Source organism: Lonchura striata, chromosome 3, assembly GCF_050655825.1.
Source record: "Lonchura striata isolate lonStrDom1 chromosome 3, ASM5065582v1, whole genome shotgun sequence".
Lineage (NCBI taxonomy): Eukaryota > Metazoa > Chordata > Aves > Passeriformes > Estrildidae > Lonchura > Lonchura striata.
Genome location: NC_140705.1, coordinates 12,295,081 through 12,303,192, shown reverse-complemented (window position 1 = coordinate 12,303,192; position 8,112 = coordinate 12,295,081).

Sequence of the window (8,112 nt, the reverse complement as noted above, 5' to 3'; positions counted from 1 at the left end):
TTACATAACTTGGCAAGACATCCCTCATGCCAGCAGATCAGAGTGCTCCTGCATTTCACAGCACCCCCTGTTCTTTGCTGTGAATATCTTTGCTGCACTCGCTATGATTTATAAAGTGGTGTGCAAGCTGCTGACTATTTATATACACATGGACTGAAATTGATCCAGAACAATTTCCTATGTGTATTATGACTTTGGCCAACAAACATGAATGAAGTACATACAGTGGCTGTTGCCCAGGGAAGGATCATTCTACACCGATGACAAATGTGTGGCAACAGCCAGGGAGTTAGAGAAGGGGACGTGACCAGGCTGACAAAGTGTCCCTCACTACAATTTGGCGTGTAATTACGAATTCAACATAACATGGGAATATCACCTAAAATGTTAATTAGCTAAAACAGAGTCCATGAAACAATGGTCCTCCAGGTACAGTGATCTTAAGGAAAGAGTAAAATTTGACTGTTATGCAGAATGTCTGTAAGCCTAAAGAGGAAGGTCCCTTTTTCTTTTAAGACCATGTGTTTCTACATGCTACTCTGAGGAACACACAGCTGTTTGGCTATGTTGCCATTTTGCCTGATGAGTATTCAACTGCCTGGCAGAGCTTGTGGGCCGAGGCCAAACTTTGCTTATACTGGTGTTTACTGGATTCCTTCTAAATTCCTTTTATGAACTATTTTACTGTGTATGCAATAATACTCTGCTTTGCTTGAAGGATTCCAGGAGCTTTATTTTGCCTCCCCATCCTCCTAAAGTGAAGAATGCTGGTAGTAAAGGTCACACAGCTTTTCCCCTTTAATCTTCAGATAAATAAAGTGTAGGAAGAAATAGGAGAGGTAAAGAAACAAGAAGACAGAAAAGTTGCAAAGGAGAAAAAAAGAAAATGAAACTGAAAATAAAGAAATATGGAAATGAAATAAAAAAGGCAAAGGAAAATACATGGCAACAAAGTTTAAATATAGTTGCTTGACTGTTTAAATTCTAAAATTACCCCACATCCTCATAATAAGATTAATAGGTTTCAAAGGACTAATAATCACCAGTATGACTGAATGCCTTTAAACTGTCTCTGCTTAGTCAACCTAGGAGGACTTTCTGCTTCCCTGATTGCCATACACATGATCCTTTTCTTTGTGAGCTCTAACCTGTCATGGGTCATTTTTCTTCATGCCTTTCTCTTTGCTTTCCTTCTCTGAACTCTGAACTCTTTTTCTCCATGCTCTGAAGTATCTTTCCCTCACTTTCTGCTCCAATTCTTCCTTCCAGAGACATAAACGTGCTTCCTGAGCACTCTACGGGAGTATCCCTGAGAATTTCCCTATGGATGTGACACTAAACTCCATCACAAAGACTTAATTCTGCTAGTGCCATAACCAAATATTGACATTTTCTCCACTGTAGCCCAGCTTTCCTCACTGAGGTGTTGGCCTTTCATGCCATTTTTAGTCATTTGCCTTTGGCACAAATTTAAATTAGTTGGATGAGGCAGAGAAGGTCTACTATTACTCAAATACTGCTGCCTCACAATCAAATATGAGGTCTCAATAAATTCCTCTTACAACACTGGGTTTGGTAGCTCCCTTATCTCTAGTAACCAGGCATTTCTCACAGTTGTTATTAAGTTCACTCACAACCATTAGTAAGGAGTGCTGAAGTCAAATTGCAATTGCAATTTGACTTCAGCTTTTTTATGTGAAAAATCCCATACTGAGCTCTGAGTTCTGTCTGTAAGGAAACGTTGTACTCTTTGCTGATTGCACACAGCTCTTCCTTTTTCTGGCATTCATTCATTTGCTGAAAGCCTGAGCAACCATCTAAATCCTTAAAGACCAACCTGGATAGGCAGGAAAATGACAGGCACGTGGGACAACCACTTCTGAACCAGGATTCAAAAGTGTGCCTATCCTAACAGGAGAAGAAGCAGAGGTACCCCCCACTTCACTGAAGTGAGTGTCTGAACCTTTTGGTTTTCCTTTCCCAACTCAGCAAACTTTCAAAACTATTTTGATTTTATAGGTCTGGCACTTGCTTTTCCTAATAACAAGCATTCAGATGCAGATAAAAGCCTAAAGTGCTTTGATTCTTCTTTTTTGTTGCAATTTGTTTGTTTAATTCTTCATGCTCTTGGCAGTCTATGAACTGATGCAACATTCTCCTTTCGCCAGTCTTAAGATTCCTTAGGAACAAATATATCAGGCTTATTAAGAAGCTCCAGGAATTAGGCAGCATGTAGATGATAGGTTCACAAAGTGACAATTCACACGATCCTGCTTAATGTAAAATTAAACTCAGGACACTGAAGTTAACAGTTTATAGGGGCTCAAAACTGACCTACACAGCTCCTCATTTGAGGAATGATCTATAACACCCCTACATCCAGCTCAGGAAGTCTGTCAGCCTTAGGTTGTGGAGGCCTGGAGCATATGCAAATGAGAAATTATTCTGTCCTGCCTGGTCTTTATATTCCTCCTCCTGTGACAGGTACACTACTGAGCTGAATGAACTTTGAACCTCAGCCATTACAAACCCACTTATATTCGGAAGCTTTGTACTGCCCTGGACTCCTCTACACACTGGGAATTCTCACTTGCCTTCCAACCTCTTCCCAGATGCTTTGCATTGACCAGCATATTCAGGGATGTTGGAAAGCATTTGAATTTACTTCCTAGCATTGATTCTACCTATAGATCTATGTATAGATCTTGAATGGATTTTCTAAAAACATTTGTTAATAAGCAAGTTGTTTCATTGACTAAAATGTCATGAGATTTCCTAGTAACCTGGTAAATTGGTATATGTCTGAGCAATTAGAAAAGTTGAGATAGCTATCTCTGAGAATAATTCTGATGTACATTAGGGATCCTCTATACTTAATTTCTAATATTAGATGCAGGATAAAAATGTCACCCCCCTTAACTGATAGCCTGATAGTATCAGTTTCTTCCATGTGTACTTGCTTTCCTTAAGGCTGCATAAGTCATATTTTCCTTTCCCTTTTTAAAATAACTGACAAATTTCTGAGCAAACCTAAACTAAAACAATTTCTGAGCTACTTGATATTTCTTTTTCTAACTGAGCAAGCTAAGCATTTATGCAGGAGCCTTAACCAAAAAAAAAAAAAATGACAATAAAAGAAATCCCATATGGTACTCTTAAAGACAGAGGTTCTTCTATGCCTTTCCATACTTCATTCCCATGCCAAGTACAAACCAAAACTATATAAATACACAAACTTCATTATAAAATCAAAGGGGTTGATGCATACAAAAATTATAAATCCTAATCTGTAAGCAGTCAAATGACTCAAAGATCACTGATAAAAAGAAGATATTAAAGGCAGCACATCCTTGCCATACACCAACAAGATTTTCCCTGCTGGGTGACCTACCTCAGCTAACCGTCAAAAAGAATCAGTCTCAAGGGAATGTTTTGCTTATGGATTTATAAATGTTGACAATAATCCTAAATGGATGTTAGGGGAATTGACAAATCTCAGCATTTTTCTTGATGTATGTGTGCCTGGGGGAATTTTGGAGGCCTCAGCATTCATTAAAAAGAAGCAAGCCATTGACAGCTGACAGGGAAAGACAGGTAGCATAGATAGAAAAGTAGAAGCTATTTGTTGACATAAAATTCTGAAGCATAACCTAATAATCTAGTATTTTCTTCCACTGTTGTTTCTAGGCTCACTCAAAGTGTACAGACCATACAGCCCAGTGTGCTTAGTGAAACAATAAATCTGCTTACTCTATAAATACCTTTATTGTCAAAGTTTGAATGCTCAGGAAAATAATGTGGACCAGATTAAAGGTGGAATTAGTGCTTTAGTAAGGATCTGGGGGGCAGCTGAGGGATATATTTTTGTTTTTTTCTCTGTATGCATACATGGGGTTCTTTTCCCCTGGAGGTCACAGCACATGTTAAAACAGCATCCTCTGGAAGAAAAGAGTTCTGAGCTTTGCTATGACTTCTTATCTTGACAGATGTGAAAGAAGGTGAAAGACAACAAATGAGGAAACTCAGAAGTTTGATTCTAACTTTATGTTTGATTGTGAGCTAAATTGTTGCTGGGACCACTGGCAGGGAAACTTGCAAAACCTATCCAGGAGTCTAAAGAAGGTCTTTGATTAATTTTCCTTTATAGTGCATTAATTACATCTATCTTTTCTAGCTAGCAGCTTTCCACTTAAATCTGATTTGACAGCAAGTGAAAACTAGAAAAATATGATAATCTGAAAAATTATTTGTGGATTTCTTTTGATAGTGAAATAAACAAAAATACTGGAAAATAGAATGGCAGTTACTCCTGTCCTATTGAGAAATAATACTTTCTAATGGTTTTAAAAAAAATATTCATATTGCTAGCACTCTATAATCCAGATTACTGTGAGTGCATTTGTGAGTGTTGGAATAAAATGCCAGAGGGCACTTAAAAGCAAATTTTTCAATATTTCATTGAATCCAGTTTTAAACAAAGGTAGCAACAGGTCCTCCAGCACCCCTGGGGCCCACAGGAACACATCTATTTCCTCTCTTCCACATTACCCCTTGTCTCAAGGAAAGTGATTAAATAGCAGTAGAAGTCACAGCAGTAAAATAGACCATGCCCCATTATAGGAAGCAGAATGAATAGACTGATCATACTTGTAATCTTAGAAGGCAAAAGAAAAGACAACAATGTAGTTATTTAGAGAGGAAGGAAATTGAGAAAAAAACAAATTTGTTGATTCTGGCCAACATCATATAGAAAGTCTGTGCAAAGCTGAGAAATAATTCAGATCTCTGAATTTGTTTTTTGACACTATCTCCTTGTGCTGCTCCATTCTCTTTTGTTGCTTTACTCCACCCTACATTGTATTTCTGACAAATATTAATAGAGTTTCTGTGTCCACTTCCCTTCACCAGGGTTAATACTCTACCCAGGCTGACCACAGGTCTTGCAGCTGATATTCAGTGGGACTTTCACAGTTAATGTGCAGCAGAAGGAAGCACATCATTTGTTTATTTTTTCCTTTTTTTTTTTTTTTGTGAGAGTTTCTTCTCTATCACAATCATTTCTGTGATGTTTTCCTGTTTTTATCTGTTAACTATGTGTCAATAACTAAAACCAGTATTTGAGCAAAAACCATAGCAAATCTTGACCTTTTTTTGCTGAGGCAATAACGAGTGAGTTTTGAATGGAGCCCCAGATGTCTTTTTAGGATGCACTGTAAACTTATTTTTAATTTCCTGTCTACTACCAGCCTTAGTCCATCAGTATTGCCCTTGCTTTCACAGACTTCTATATATCATGGAATATTTGTATTTTGGATTGTTTTCCCCAAGAAGTAATAGCTTCCATTTTACTGGCTGACATTCAACATAGTGCAACACATAACTTTAAAATTTTTTCTGTGTTATTTTTCTGGTTTCAGCAATGCTTGTTTTCCTTCATCATGACTGTACATATGGAGATTCATTGTAAAGAAACGGTCATATGCGTAAAATCCCAAATTCCTAGTAGGTGGGTGAAGTGCTTTACTTCTGTCAACACTGACCCATCCATCCCTATATCCTCTTGTCAGAGATAAGAGTTCAGAGGCACCAAGGTACAACCTGGCTCAGTTGCTCATTCAGTTAAATGGAACCTAATGAGTTCTCAAATTGATGGATTTTCATGAAACTCCTGACCTTAAAAGGAAAATGAAGTTTTAAGGAAAAGTACATAATAAAAAGGTTTAGAGTGTGTGTGTATCGGAGAAAAATTTACCATGGGGTTTTAGGCTTCACCTATTGTGTTAAATTGATAAGCTCTCACTGTCTCATAGAGTTTTGTTACTGCATCTGACATTTCTGTTCATGAGAACTTTGTCTCTTCTATAAGATGATACCCATCCTACCCTCCAAAATTAGATCTCTGACTTAAGATATTATTTCATAACTTGTAGAGGTTAAGAAATATCCTTATTTGAAAGCTGGTGAACTACCCAAGGTGTCTGCTGGCCCTCACACATTGTAACAGGCTTGAACATTTCCCTTCTCCATCAGAACCCTAACTTAAACCAGCTACAACAATGTGAGATGTCTCCCACCAAACTCAGTGTTTGCTCTTGTTCTTAAGCAAAACATTTTTTCATTTCACCAAACTCTTTTAGCTTTGATGCTCTCCTGATTTGCCTCTGATAATTAACAGTCACTGGGCTACAGCTCCTCAAACTCAACGTGAACAACTTCCTTGCTCTAACAAAATTAATTTCAGATGTTGTGTAGCTAAATGACATAAGAAATTATCTTCATTATGGCTGTAATTCATTATGAGTGGGCTAACACAAGGATCTCTGTGTCCTTTCAAGTCTCACATGGGCCATTAGGCCACTTCACCTGGAGTGAGGAGATGTCTGAATGGCTGTACCAGAACCAGGCAGCATCTGTCTATGACACAGTGAAACTGTAGCAGGCTCCAAGCCAGCCCCGTGTATTTTGGATCTTAGAGGAAGACCTTTGACTCTGCTTTCACTGCCAGGAAAGCTTGGACACTTAAGCGTTGGAGTCCCATATTCCAAATTAAAAAAAGATAATCAATGACAATTTTTTTTTTTTTTTTTTTTTTAGTTTTTCTGAGGAGAAAACACATTACAATCATGTGCAGCTCTATAATCCAGTTTTTAATTCCTATATTCCTATCTCTAATTTCCTACTCGTGATGTCTTGGCAACTGTTTCTGCTCCAGGAGGTATTTTTTCCTCCCTCTCCTACTCCCTCTGAAGTCCCACACGTGCCAGGAAACGAGCAGGCACTGCCTCCCCCATGCCCTGCCCTGGGGCAAGGCACCCCGGGGCCAAGGGTGAGGAATGAAGCCCAGGAGATTTCCTGGTGATTACCAAAGGTGAGTGATGGAAACGAGGGGACACTAGAAACGATTGCAGGAAACAGATATCATTATCTTTGCTAGTTTCTCACAACAACAACAGTTACCTGGGGCACACCAGACATTTTCCTTCATGTAGCAGCTAATTATCAGAGACCAGCGGTACAATACTGACAGCAGCTGTAGCTTGTGCAGAGATCAGCCCTGGCTTGTGTTCTTTCCACCCACTATCTCTTCCAGACCTGGTTTGTAATTCAGGTTATATCACTTCAAAGAATTTGACCTTCCTCTCTGTCATCCAGCTGCAACACACCGAAGCAAAGGCAATGGGTTTACATTGAAGTGGAAGAAAAATCAGTTCAGAGATTTGAGTGCTCAAAGGAAATAGTTTTTCCTTCTCAGAAGATCTTTCCCTATCTACTGCTAAATGGCGCTGCCTGCAAGCACTGGTGATCAATTTCTTCTACATACATAAAGGAATGGTTTAGATGATGCAAATATGTAAAAATATGCTTTTTACATATTCAGCAGAATTATTCTCAGGTGAACATTTTAAGTATCTATTGCTGTTGCAAACTAAAAAAAAAAAAAAAAGGTGTGTTAGTGTTTTGGATTTAACTGATTAAAACACTGCACTAACAGAAACAGAGTCCACATTTTGGGACTCACATGGTAAACAACTAACATTAAAGCCTGAAGCAACACAACCTGCATAAAACAATGGAAGCATCACAAAAACACCCTGTGCAAGAGCAAGGGGGATGAATGTTGCAGATCATGATCTGTGGCATCTTTTGAAAAGGATTTTATTTAAATATATATATTTTTTTACCATTACTTTTCTCATTATATATCCCAGCACATGAATGAGACAACTACATGAAGCTTCCCAATATCTTTGCTGAATTACTGAGTTCTGCCAATGCCCTCCTGAATGCTGCGACAGAAGAGTGGAACTTTCCTCAGTGTGCAATTCCTACATGCAGAAATAGGAGTATGGATGTACATTGAACACAGACTCCCGAACTGCTGCCTGTGGGCTGGTGGTGCCCCACATCATCACCTCTGACCTGTAGATACACATCCCATACACAGTGATTAAACTGAATGCTAAAGGTGAACCATCGTCTTTGCTGAAAACTGGCATTGGCTCAGAATCCCAACAATTTGGGAATAACAATTTGAGTCCTGTCACTGATCAGCTGTGAGCAAGATGCTTCACCTCTGTGTGCCTTTGTTTCCCTTCCAACACCATCTGCTTT